Source organism: Idiotropiscis lumnitzeri, chromosome 15, assembly GCF_059441095.1.
Source record: "Idiotropiscis lumnitzeri isolate Australia: NSW breed Sydney's pygmy pipehorse chromosome 15, RoL_Ilum_1.0, whole genome shotgun sequence".
NCBI lineage: Eukaryota > Metazoa > Chordata > Actinopteri > Syngnathiformes > Syngnathidae > Idiotropiscis > Idiotropiscis lumnitzeri.
The window spans coordinates 13,099,226-13,114,051 of NC_142405.1; the positions used below are offsets into that span (position 1 = coordinate 13,099,226).

The 14,826-nt window shown below is 38.6% G+C and overlaps 1 protein-coding gene across 1 annotated transcript in view; it reads right to left on the bottom strand.

Annotated features, from left to right (window-relative positions):
• The window catches only part of septin12 (septin 12), a 69,788-nt gene that overhangs the window by 33,183 nt on the left and 21,779 nt on the right, over positions 1–14,826 (bottom strand). The window lies entirely within an intron of this gene.

Consider the following 14,826-nt stretch of genomic DNA (forward strand, 5'->3'; position numbering starts at 1 on the left):
TCGACATATCTTTTAGTCGGCAATATTGAGGAGAAGTCGCTGCTTTTGTTCGCTCACACTGCTGATGGGTGCATATCAAAATAAAAGCAGTGCGTCTTGAAGTTTTATTTAGACTTTTACTATGCCCACATGTCGTGTATGTTTTAAGTTTATCAATAACATACATATATATATATATATATATATATATATATATATATATATATATATATATATATATATATATATATATATATATATATATATATATATATATTATATATATATATATATACTACTATTTGCATTGCGAAGTTTATAACAGATATTTACCTGAATAATACCTTGGAATAAAACCAAATATGAAGTATATTTAATTCAAAGACTGTTCTAATAGCTTTCTTGGATTCTTGAAAACGATCTAAATGGAGACATCTTTGCAGACATTTATTTTCGAAACATTTCTCATAACTGCCCACAAGCGCCACACTCCAGCAGTGTTGGTTTGCAAGGCCCAGTGGTAACTTAACAGTGTTTTTTTCTGTGACGTGCTAAAGACAGCTAATATGGCACAATATTTTCAAAATATGCAAATTATTTTTTAAATCAAACTGAGTTAACTGAGTTAAAATATTTAACGGAGTTAAATTTTTTGGGAATTAATCACCTGAGTTAATGCATTAATTTTGACAGCCCTAATATATATATCAGATCAACGCCAAATGTTAGGGTCACAAAGGCTAAGAAGATTTATTTATTGTAAATATTTTTCAATGTGCTGTGACATCGCTAAACTTAAGTAACATTTTCAGCACCTATGCAAGTAATTATTTTTCTTAGCAGAAAACATTAAATTTATCCGATTTGTCAGATTTCATATTTAAATAAAGGTGTGCAGGAGGGCTAGAGTGGCTACTTGGATGTCAGGACACTATTTGAACCTCTGTGTTTAGCAATCTGGAGTATGCATCGGTCCTACAGTATTTACGTTTGACATGGTAAAATGTTATTGTTATGTCACCAAAGAATGTGAAAACTGAAGAGAATTCTCTGGTTCTGTAGAAGTCACACATTAAAATATTGGCGCAAGTTAGTCATGGCAGGGTGATTAATATGCTAACTTTGATGAGATGTGTATGTGGAGCTGCAGTCCATGTTTCCCAACTCGACTAAGTACGTCAGGATTCAGGAGGCAGGGTGTCCTGTTATTGTCTGTGCCTTCTGAAAGCTAGTAAACAACAATAATGAATCCGAAGAATTTGTTTCACCAAAAAGCAGTTGTGTCGCCACCCAACATTACACACTCACTCAATAACAACCACTCAAGTCTATTAAAAATGTAACAGTGGTATTTTGTCAATGTTACAGTTTTCTGTGGAGTTAAGTAGAGTACTGTGTGGCCCAACAGGACCCAATGTCAGCATTAAATACATAAAATATCACTAACCGCCACGGTTATTATAAAACTATAAAAACGAAAACCTTTTCATTAATGAAATAAAAAAAATAAATAAATAAATACGTGTTTGAAAAATAATAACTACTGTATTTTCCGGCCTATATGCCGCTACTTTTTTCATTGTTTTAACAATGTTTATGTACCTATATATGCATTCACAGTACAGAATCATTCTGTACATGCAGTAAACAACAATTTTTTTTCAACAGAGAAAACTGCATGTTGTAGTCTGGTGCTGTTTGTATATGCCCCCCCCCCAAAAAAAAACACACAGTTGGTGCGGCTTATATACAAGTGCGCCTTTTAGTCTGCATACGGTGCATTTTATTTTTACAGAATAAACAAAACCTAACTAAAATTAGCAAACTTGGCTTTTGCTTTCATCTTTGTCAATTAATTTAATACATGAGGTTTAGGGTTGATTTTAAATGGTATGGTAAATGGAACAGTATTGACTTTGGTGTACTGCTCCCCGGAAATATAACAGCCTTTCGGGAAAACATCAAATTTTCCCGAAATTTCCGATGGCCACTCCGCCCTTGGATTTCTACATAAATTGGTCATAAAACAATTTTCAAGATGAATTGCCCAATGTCAACCATGCCTCAAACAAAAAAAGCCCTCAGTATACAGTAACAACAATAAAGAATTGTTAATGTGCATGTAGCTGGAAAAGCCACAACTCGGCTTGATGTTCATCAGTCCCCGTTAAGGCAGACTGTTTGTTCATGGAGAAAGTTCAAAGTTGCTACACTTCCAAGGATTGTCCTTTCCATAACAATGACTACAACAGCAAATCCCAACTGTGAAGTTCAGAGGAGGGGGCATAGTGGTTTGGGACCGTTTTACTACCACAGGGCCTGGACGCATTGCTATTATCGCCATAAAAAGGAATGACTAAACTTATCAAGACATTTTTAGGAGAAATTAAGACCATCTGTCGGTTGAAGCTCAAGAGAGGAAAACAACCTCAAGCACTAAAGTAAATCATAAACAGAAAATGACTTCAACAGAAGAAAATACGCCTTCTGGAGTGTCACAGTCACGAACCAACTTGTGGCATGACCTTAAGAGAAAGATTTACAGCAGACAATGAGAAGAATATCAGTGAATTGAAACTGTTTTGTAAAGGGGTCCCAAATTCCTCCTGACCGTTGTTGCGTGTAATCTTTTTCTTCTGTGGAGCTTCGCAGGTGATCTGGCAGATGCATGATGTGACCATCCTAATGCTGTTAAACGTCTTTCCAAGCTCCTCCAAGCCTCTCTTTCTCATACCTGACATTAGCCACATGGCAAGACAGCACCTGAGCATGATTTATTTTTTTTGTATGTTGTTATTTTAATTGCAATAAAGAAGCACGTGATCGTTGTGCAGGTTTGATCTGCATCTACAGGAAATGTTTGTTTATTATTATTGCCGCCAAAGGAGGCTCAACCAGTTATTAAATCCCCAAAAGTTCAAAACATACTTTTCCCACCATTCACTGTGATGTTTACATGGGTTCAATCAAAACATAGAAACGTGTAATTGCTTGTAAGGTATTAGTTTAAGCAGACTGTGTGTCTATTTTTGTGACTTAGCAAAAGATCTGATTTTATAAGCAATTTATGCAGAAATCATTACAGAGGTTTCGCATACTTTTTCGTGGCAAGGAGAGACACAAAGTCAAGTTTGCAAAAAAATATATAAATGTGACCTAAACATAAAACTAGATTTGAATATGTGTTACATTTAATGTATTATTATTGCATGTAGGCACAACAGGTTGTTGATGATCCTCTCTCTGCAAATCATGCACATTGCATTTCCGTGGACACTCAAGTCATGTAATGATGCCGACCTGTGAACATTACTCGCTTATAAAAGAAAGATATTTAAGATCCCATCATTGTTTTCCATCCTTTCACTACCTTTTCCCTCCCTCGTTGTCTCTCATCCATAACGCTTTCCATATTTGCTCACTCGCTACCTTCCTCTTTATCTCTCTGTCTGTCTCGTATGAGAGGGATTAGACATGAATGCTGGGGCTCCCTGGGGCCAAAGACCACATTACAAGGAGTTGCTACTGCACATCATGAGAATGACCTTGTCTTGAATCTCACTGGATGAGGGAGGGATAATTGTGTGTAATAATGCCAGCTATGTAGGTTAGGGTGGAGTTCCCGTCAAGAGAAAAAACAAAACAGGAGATGAAGAGTGCTGTGATGTGACTTAACAGTAACATGCAACAGTGCACATACCTGACTGAGGTGACGTGAGACACAGGATTGGGAAGAGTTTCAGGTATGTGTGTTTTTCTAGGATTAAAGGGGAAGTCAACCCATTTTTTTTTTTACAAGAATATGTTCTATGCAGGCTCACTAGTCAAAACATGGCATTCTGATTAATATTCCGTATGCCATTTTGTCACTTCTGTCGACTGAAAATGACAGCACAGTTGCTCGGGTAATGACCAATTATGGCTCAGCTTCAGAAAAAAGGTGAGCCTACGCATTGCACAACTTTAACAAATGTGAATGATTTCAACATTTATCATATTCATTATAAATATACTTGTTGTGTTTCCAAACAAAACACTGAAATCACTTAACAGCAGCAATTATTGGGTGGTTTGGGAAGCAAAAGTGGGTCATGGAGCAATTTGGACCAAATTTAAAAAAAGGGTTCAGTTAACAAAGACCGGAGGTTGATTTTAGTCCGGCCCACGAATCGCCCTGATGCGTGTGATGAACCAACTCCCAAAATGGCCAAATGCCCAAAAATTGCCTTAGAACGCGTCAAAAGTGCCACTACCAACTGTTTGTGTATGAAGAGACCTGAGACAGCAGTCTGCGTTCAAGCGTGCCTGTATTTCCTTATTCTGACATCACGTAACCTGCTACTGGGGGAAACCATTATAAGAGTAGGGGGGTGGGAAATAATTAAATCCCTGTAACACCAACTATGAGCACTAACTTGCATTGGGCACGTTCAAGGAGAAGAAGAAAGAAGAAGAATAAGATGAAGAAGGAGACGAATAAGAAGTGGACAAATAAGACTATAAAAAAGTAATTGAATCGTAAATTAGCCAGATTAGCATCTCTCCCGCGGAGGCGTCATGTCCAGCCACTTTTTTTTCTAGGTACAATTTAGAGTGTCCAATCAACCTGCCATGCATGTTTTTGGAATGTGTGAGGAAACCGGAGTACCTGGAGAAAACCCACGCAGGCACGGGGAGAACATGCAAACTCCACACAGGAAGGCTGGAGCTGGAATCAAACCCACGACCTCTGCACTGTGTGGTCATTATGCTAACCGTGCCACAATGCTTTAATGTTACGTTCAATAAAATGGGCTGCAACTTTGCAGCAATGAGAATATGCGGGGTGTTGTTTTTCAGGGTCTTTAAGTACATGGGAGAACATGAACTTTATGGTGCTGACCTTGAGTTTGTTTGATATGTGAGCAAAGAACCTCTTCTTGGCATTTTGTGTTTTGACCCACTGGAGACTAGAGAACTCGTGATGCCGTCATTAGGCAGTAGCAGCCCCATGCCAATTACCAGGCCTGTTTACATTCTACCATTTGTTTTAAGCATTTGCCATTTCATTGCGGAGCAGATAATTGAATTTAAGGACTGCGTGTCTATGCTTTGGGACTTTACTGAGGTAGCGAGAAGCGTCGTTTACAAAACAAAGAAACCTGTTTTGAGAGGCAAATGTAATTTTTCACTAGCTATCTACTAAGAATGGAGCCGCGACCAAATTCTGAAACCTCAAACCACCCGTTAAGAAACTCTGCCCTCAACCCCTGGCTGGCATTTACTCGTAACAGATACACTCCCAGTAAAGAACACACAGGACCTTACTTTTAATTTGAGAGACCAAAGGAAACTTATGTTGACAGCTGAGCAGACTGGAAACAAATCCAAGACACATTCAACTCAGCAACTATTGCATCCCAATTTAGCTCAAATTTGCGCACACACCTTGTCTTTAACAAATGGCTTCAGTGAGTAAGTTGGGCAGTCTTTCTGACCCTTTACTTTTGAGCATTCTTTGCAAAAAAAAAAGAAGAAAATGCAGTTCCACTGGAGCATGTACAGACATGTGTCTAGCCTGCGGTTCAGCATGGAGCAAAAATGTGTAAGACCAGGAATCACTTTTAGACATACTAAGCGGGAGATCAGGGTCGAGAATTCCCTCTGATCTCAAAGCAGACTCCTGAAACATGAAATACATTTATTGTATTTAAATATAAGCTAGTCTGACATACTGCTCCACTGGGTATGAAACTCTGTCAATCACAGGCACAATCTGTGATGTACCATTAAAGTGTCGCTCTGGTGGTCAGAAAGAAAAATTGCATCCAAATGTGTTTTATTTACTGGTTGTAATAAAGCAAGCGTATAAAAGCTCGAAGGAGCTTTCTGTTCAAGATTCAATGACAGCTAATGAGAGTAGACATACTCGCTCCTCTTTGGCCTGCTGGAAGCGGTGCATTGACTTAGCATCGTTGAAAGGCGAGTCTGGATCACGATTGCCTGCCGCAGGCACAACCTGTTCGCACAGGATTCTGGTTTATGAAAAAGCTATCATGACGGAATGCAAAGCGTATGGGTGTTTCAATAAGAATGATTAATAAAAACCAAAAACATAAACAATGATAAGCAGTAATTGGCTGTGAAAAACGAACGCTGAATGAGTATTTCCTGATTAGAATCACATCACCAACAAACAAACACACACGTCTCCACATCTATAAACACGGAAGCATTTGCTCGTGTATGGCAATATTTAGCTGTCTCTCAGGCATTAAATTGAACTTTTAAGTGGTCAATAAAGCCAAGCTAGACAGTTTATCAACAACTTTGTCTTTGTTATTAGGCTGCTTGCACACTAGAGAGGACACCATGCCACACCGGTTAGCTTAGCGCTAGCTAGCAGCTTATACAACAATAGGCTCTATTTAAAATTGCTCAAAAAGATCAGCGCTCCAAAGATTGGATGATGGATATTTGGAAGAACACCTTGGGTTATGCCGTACGACCGTGTACAGCGGGAGAACCTGCTGGTTAAAGTCAGTAATTGTCTTATACTAAAGAATGATGCTACATTCTCATCAGCACATATGTATTCCCAATATGTTTTCAAACAAGTGTATTCTAGGCTTGCCAAATTGCCTTTCAAATGTGCCTTGATAAAATTGGATGCTTCATTTTTTTCTATGATGTTTTGGGGAATTTATTTTAGTATAATTGGTAGTCCATTTCAATGGATGAAGAATTGGGTCGTTAAATGGTTAACAAACAGCAATTGTGGATTTGAGGTACAAGTTCAGCCAATGTCACATCAATTTTCATGGTAGCACCTTTCATTAAAATCAATCAGGGGGTTGCAAACGTGCTGTTTTTGCATCGCGGTGGGTGCACCAGATATTTATCAAACTTTACAATATTGCTACGTTTCCCCATCAATACCTCAAAATGGGCCAGAGAGGGTCTTCTTCAACTGTGACTACTTTGCATCTTTAATTTTCTTTCAAGTTATGATTCTTTTTTGGAGGGTCACTGCTCCTACTAATGACATTACATTATAGATACTGAAAGATCGTATTATGTTAGTGGCAATATTTTAAGCATTGACGGATCAGAACGTTGATCATTAACATTAGCAGGTTCACATTTGCTGCAGGTGTTAAGCATTTATTAAATAAAAAGCATTTCTCAAATGAAACTAGAAGTGCCGTGCACAGTAATGTCAAGCGATTGTGTTTACTGGTTTTATATTATTCTCACGTTATATTCATTTATTACTTAGTTTAAATGTGAATTCCGTAGACTGTTCATGACCTGCACTTCACATGTGCACCACACACACACATTGTCAGTCTGCATATAAAAGTTACATATTTTGCCAAAGACGACAAAATCGACAAAATCAATAAAGCACATCTGCCACATACACAGTATAGCCAAAGACGGATTGGACACAAGACAATGCACAACAGGGTTCACCAGGGGCTACAACCACATGTAAAGAAATGACAATTTGATATCTAAACACATACGCACTCACACCAAAGGATGCCAAGCCTTGGGATAAACCGTAGAACCAGATCTGGATCCATCCTAGGACCTGGCCTTGGACCCGTGCAACGGAGGCGAAAGGAAGAACGATTTCAACTGACATGACCAATGATAGAAAAACCTGTCTAGTGTGAGGGACCCTATCTACAGTGAGGTCTACATCTTCAGTGGCGCTTCTTGTCTGGACTGCATTCATCTTGGGTGCGGGTACTCACGAGGATAAGAAAAGTAGCCCTGATATCTGATTTGCACTAAACAACAAATTTGGATCAGTTGTTCAGTCTTTATTTGAACACTTTTCTTATTGGATATAAAAACAAACACACATTGAGTAAGTTTTATTAATTAAGGGTTTATTTTCTAGTAATTCACATTTGCTTGGTGGTATACATTATGAATAACAATCCAACCACCCATATCGGTCAAAAACTTCCATAGAAGATAGGGTTCCCTGGACTTCCAGTGGTCCATGAGCCATAGCTAGGAGATCGGAATGTAATTTGCAATAAATTGTGTTTTTGAAAAAATATACATACCTACATATTGTGTCTTGCACATAAGCATATGAAAACAATCACTCCTCTCTTCCATAGCTTTCAGCAAACTAAGAGGTGAAGTTTGTAATGTATGAGATAAATCTGACATCCCTGCATCTACTCATTTAGAGTTGTGGCCGTGAGGCTAGGTGACCTCGACCATGTATTTGCAGCTTGCATTAGGGTCAAAAGTTTCCAACATAAGTAAATCACTGCTTTTGCTTTTTATTAATGGGCACCATGGGGCCTATTTTCAGAGGCAGAGGCAAGTGCGCCTCTCCTGCGCTGAATTTAATGGGAAGGAGGAAAATCGCTTTGATTCACCTGAAATCATGTCTGCTGTGTTCGCACCCACGACGGCGCAGTTGCCTATTTCTACATAAATGTGTCCGTTTACAAAAGAAAGAAAACTCCACCCATGAATATTGGGCTTCATTTTGCCCCAATGTCACAATTCTTGGATGCTGACAACATCCCAGTTCTTGCATGGAAAGCATACTCAGTGGTTATGTCTGCCACTAAAATTGGGATGTGGATTTTGTGATCTAATCCGACTTAGAATCCTAATTAAATGCTGTTCTTTGGTATTTCAAAATTCCACAGTGGATTTTAGGATAGCTTTGATGATGCATATCAGGATTATCCTGATCCTGTAAGGTTTTGTGATGGATTCAGGGTTATCATAATTTGGGGATTTTCATTCTTGTTGGTTCTTATTTAGTTTTGACTTTTTGTTTCCCAAAGTGAGTGAGTCAGTTTTAATTTTTATAGTTTTTATTTTTTTGAGTAGGTTTATTAGTAAATTTTAATCTTACCGTATCTGTCAGGTGTGAAATTAAGATCACAAAAAGTAAGTAGTTAAAAAAACAACAAAATATGTTATTTGGGGAGAAAAATATTAACTTCCAACTATCAAATGAACAACCATCCATAAATCATATCACAAATCAGGGATTGTTTAACTGTCCACACTTAAAAGTGTCATAAATTCCTCGCATAATACTGCTTCTGAGGTTAGACAGCATAAAGTAAAACTATTCAAATGACACACGCAATAGGGCCTTATGCTTTATGGTGAAATTACATGGACACCTGTCCATCATTCTAATCAAAATAAATAAAAATAAAAAATACTTGTATGTTAAATGAATGAGGCTAGAAATGACAAATTGGCAAATAATTGACAATTCTTTGAGATACCAGGACAAAAAACCTACAGATCAATTTGATACAAAAGCTGAACCATCCTGATGTAGATCAGTTTTTTTTTTCTTTTTCAAAAACTTAAAAAACCCAGGAGTTTCGCACAGCCACTGAAGAGGAGTGGACCAACATCCGCATGCCACCACTGATAATCTGGCAACTCTATGATGCAAAGGATATATGTATTGTACTCTTGAGACAGACACAGATCTTCTTTCTGACCCTGCTTCTGTAGTACAGTAAAAGGGCACATTTAAGGGTGGACAGCCTAAGGCACAGCTGTGGAGTGTGCAGAAATCATGCAATTCAATTAGTGTCTTCATATGCCAAACCGCTGAAAAGGATGGCTTGTCTCAACAATAGTGCTCGCTAAAACAGATTAAGACAGTTTTGTGAAAGATATTCCTAAAATGTTCAATTCCGCTCATATAAAATGGGAGGAAAAAAACGAAGTAGTGTTATTTATGTTCAGAGTAGCTCCTATTCACAGCTATGTTGCTCGCCAAAAATGTGAGCGCATTTCAGGTAGTCACAATCGCTAAATACTATAAATAATTGAATTCAAATGATTTGGTTACATTCCTTATTAAATCAGTCATGGACATTTTAGTTGAAACTAGGCTAAGCTCTATTAAATATTTGTACAATTGATTATTCTATTAATTATTCAATTAATCACAAAATTAGGTAAATAATTAGTTCTGATTTAAGTTATCTGCTAAATCTATTTTATTTATTGATCATTGCCTTTTATTCGGCATTGTTCAAAGATGAAACAAAACCAAATAAATAAAAAATAAGCAATATCCCGCAAGATGGATTGATGTACAAACCAACATTTTTGAAAATGAGAACTACTTGTAGGTTACCAATTGACATACATGCGTCTGAAGCCACTTCTGGTTCAACTACATCAATTACAGGTTATTCATATTACGGTTGCAAATAATTATTTTCGTAACAAATCGAACAGACTTACTTTTCAATAAATTGATGATGATTCAGTTACTTGTTTCCTAACACGTCAGGAAAAAAGGCAATCATTTTGATCATTTTCCAAAGAAAATCAGATGTTTTCAAATCTCATTCTGATAAAACAGAAATAATCCGTCTGTGTTCACGAAGGACTGCAGAGGTCTGAGAATTCTATTGGTAAGAGGCTATAAGAGATATGGACCATTTTAAGGTAAACAATGGCTGTAAAGTGCCGCACGGTGGCTGACTGGTTAGCAAGATGTGGGAGATAGTGAGAGACAGCATCGAGCGTGGGTTCGATCCCAGCTCCGGCCATCTTGTATGGAGTTTGCATGTTGTACCCATGCTTGCGTGGGTTTGCTCCGGGTACTCCGGTTTCCTCCCACATTCCAAAAACATGCATGGCAGGCCGATTGAACACTCTAAATTGCCCCCAGGTATGAGCGTGAGCGCGGATGGTTGTTCATCTCTGTGTGCCCTGCAATTGGCTGGCAACCAGTTCAGGGTGTCCTCCGACTACTGCCCGAAGATAGGTGGGATAGGCTCCATCACCCCCCGCGACCCTAGTGAGGGGAAGCGGTACAGAAGATGGATGGATGGACAATGGCTGTTAATGATTTTAATCTAATTGGTTATCAAAATAGTTGTCGATGAATATGATCATTGATTAGTTATCGTTTAATGATATATTTCGATTCCTACAGTAGAAAAGGCTCACATGATAGCTATGTTTAATTGATGTTAGTCTTACCCTTGGATTTTTCTCTGGACCTAAGCAATATATCATTTATTATATCTCTTACACACCATCTGCTGATGATTTACCGCACTCCCTTACAGGTAAAATACCGGGTTACCTTTTCATGCTTCTTACGTCTTACTCATACCTCTGAATTACAACCCACAGTGAATAATTCTTCCTGACATTTGTTGGTCTTTCTGCCTCTTTTTTAAGTGTAGGTTACTTTTGAGGAGCTGAATGAGAGAAGTTTTACAAAGTGAGGCCATTGCAACTGACCCCCAAACCCTGTAAGGACATGCTCGGGTTTACAGCTAAGCATTGCTCACCTTTTCCAGTCATGAGGCTATGTTTTCAGAGAGAGAGAGAGAGAGAGAGAGAGACAGAGAGAGAGAGAGTGAGAGAGAGAGAGAAAGAGAGACAGAGAGAGAGAGGGAAAGAGAGAGAGAGTGAGGGGGAGACAGAGAGGGAGAGAAAGATAGATAGAAAGATAGATACAGAGACAGAGTGAGAGAGAAAGAGAACATTATGGTAACATACTAACATCTGAAACAGACAGAAGGCTGAACCGTAGCGCACTTTTGTGCCTCAGGGACTTTGCAGACGCTTCACCCCATGGTCAGTCAAGGATTTCATGATATGCAGTGATAAATCTGAGCAAGACTGGAATACAGAGAGAGAAAAAGGCCAAAATCCCATGGTACAGTACATTTCAGGCAAACAGGTGTGCTGTGGCCAGGATGGAAGTGAGTTTTCGTCCGTCCCTGTCATGGTCGGAGTTAAGTAAGTGGATAACTGGTCACAATATAGCACAATGGACCGTTATTGACGTTTTTGTAGGCCATCAATTAAATGAGACAGTTCACTGGCTGGATATGTGTATTGTATATTTCAAAAGTGGGAATGGATAGTGACTATTTTGGACCATATTGACTACAGGATTTATTCATATTAAAATAACATACGAAGAAACTTGTCAGCTGTCAAAATCATCTGGACTGTTTGTTGACTATGGAGGAGCACTATGAGCTGGCAAGTTAGCCCTACACTAGCAACTTGTAAACACTTGACTAAATCCCATCACAAATCACCCACAGGTTTACTATTTAAAAGCCCAATTACCAATACTGTCCGCTAAATCTGTCCTGTCCAAGCAGGTCTGATGACACGAACTCACAGGCGATCATCGAACAGCAGCCAAGAGTGTCCTGGTGCCAAGTGCACATATGGACACACTTATGTCAGGACATGGTGTTCATTAGGGACAATCTGTGATGAGCACAGAAATCGGGGTTTTGGTCTTTGGATGGGGGCTGTGGTTGGGTGGGGGATCGGGCTGTGGGGCTTTCGGGGGATTCAGCCATGATGGAATCATGATGAGGCAACATTGTAACCATCTCTGAAGAAACAGATGTTGAAGTCCAGCAATCAGCTGAGGTTTTTAGAAGTGTAAAACATTCTTTTGATTGACACTCAGATGTTAAACTACATGATGATTATTGAAGTTGATTATTGAAATAATACTGTTCAAGTGTACGGGTTCGATGAATGAATGATGAATTTGACCTCATTGGTCTTCTCTATTTATGAAGACCAGATACTGGAACTTGACAGAAGACAAGGCTTGACATGCGATAACCTGTGACTTGACTCATCCAAGAAAAAAAAAATAACTTGAGACTTGCACATGTGTGACTTGTTCCCATATCTGGTATTGTGTAATTCAAAACACACCGCACAAAAGTCTGACGTTCTCGCCAACTCTCAAGATTAGTTTTCATTCTTTGACTTTTCTTTTCCTTTGCGTGTTACTTAAAGAGCAGAGGAAAAGAGATGAGGAAAGGACTACGGAGCATTTTTTTGTTGTTGTTTTGATGTTTTTATGGAAACAACCCATCTCAGTAAAGCACTAAGAATAGCAAAACAACAATTCAAAGTGTGGCCCATTACGAAGTATTTGTTAATCACAGTCTCAACGCCGATGAAAGCACAGAGGCGTGTATGTTGATGAAATGAAAGTGGTGCCGAAGTTAAGTGCAATGCAGGAATGTTGCTGTTTGATGAAGTCAAAACCACATTTGAAGTCTTTGAAATTTCACGGGAGTTCGGGTCGGTACTCCTTCATTCAATGTTTTCACTTTTAACTCATTCACTACTATCTGAGTAAAAAATGGATCTTTGATGTCTATAGTCGTCAATGTCAGTAAATGAGTTAATACTTACAAGTAAGTGGACGGAAATAATTCTCACCGACATTTAGATCAGAGAGCAATTTAATGTACCGAAAGATGCATGTTTTGATGGGATGGGATGTGAAAGTATGCCAGACAACATGGTGCACATGGAGAACATACAAACTCCACTTGGAAAGATCAGAGCATTGCGGCAAACACACGAACCATATGCTCCAATGTGTCACTGCCATCCGCAATCATGCATTGCTTAATATATTGTATATCTGCAATGAGGAGGATGATACTGTATCAAGCTGCTTTATGTACAATTTTACATCTGTCTTTCATCTCAGAGGAATTGGTGTCATAGTTTCAAGTAGGTGCCTTGAAGTTGAAACACATGCATCCTGTTTGTGAAGCAGCCCAGCCATTTTTTGGACTCCTTGCTAGATTTTCACGTAAACATGCACACGTCTCTTTTCAATTAAATAAAAGGAGCAGAACCAATAAACCAATGCCTTCTTTCTGCTAAAGGGCAAGTCAGATGAGTTATTGTATATATTTGTCAAGGTCATATTTCAGAGCCAGCTATATGGTTTACAACCTAATATTTCTTCTTATATGTATTGGTTTGATGACTCAAATAACCTTGCGGCAAAACATCGTGAAGAGTGGTGAACTTTCGACATAATTGTTTACTTGGGCTTACTTTGTTATCAAAGGGAAGCAGAAGCCCAAGGCAAAGAGATTGTGAACTAGAATAGCCCCTTAGCTGTTAAAAATACCATCCATGCTCAAAGAGGCATTAAATCACAGTTCAAGAAATGTGTTTGTGTGTGGTCTAAATTCTAATCAGAAAGCACTAAACAGACTGCTGCTGACTTATAGGTAAACGTTGAAACACAAATGTTGGAAGTGTATCATTGTGTGCGTCTGTGTGTTTATATACAGTACACCAGCTCAGTAGAGAAGGAAACCATTTCAATGGGTGTGGTAACCAACTCATCTGCTAACCTTATCTTGTTTTCCTTAGCTCACATGAGGGAAGTCCCCTGTCATCATTTGTTGAACAGACGTTATTACTCACACTCAGCCACCCACTCACACAAAAACAAACACATACGCAGATAGAACGGCTACAACTGCGCAGCCTATCTTTATGGGTGTTTCGGAGGAGGGTTTATTTATGCAGTTGTTTAGATTTCACAACTCTCTCAGTCTTGAAATAGTGGAACCTCCAGATTGGAACGACCCACTTTTCACAAGAAGATGTTGATTGGTGCTTTTTTTTTTTTTTTTTTTTACTGACCCACCAACTTCACTGGCAGTTGCGACTTGGAATTATTTCCATTAAATTTAATTAGTGTTTATCACTTGGTGTGGCCTATAGCCTGCAAAGTTTTCTTTAGATGTATTCGTATTACATATGTTAATACAGCCCTGACCTAATAAAATACATCTTAAACATAATCTGGAATGTGTTTCGGTTACGGAACATGTACCAAATGGCGCGAACAATAATTGCTCATTTAAAAAGCTACTTGCAGATGATATTCAAATGGATTCACAATAAAGGATTTTTAGGCCATTGCCGAACTGTGAACAGTTGATAGTGAAGGAATCCACAGCTGAAAGAACAGAAAAGGATGCCTCACCAAATGCATAAAAAGAAGGAGAAGGTTCTGGAGAGTTG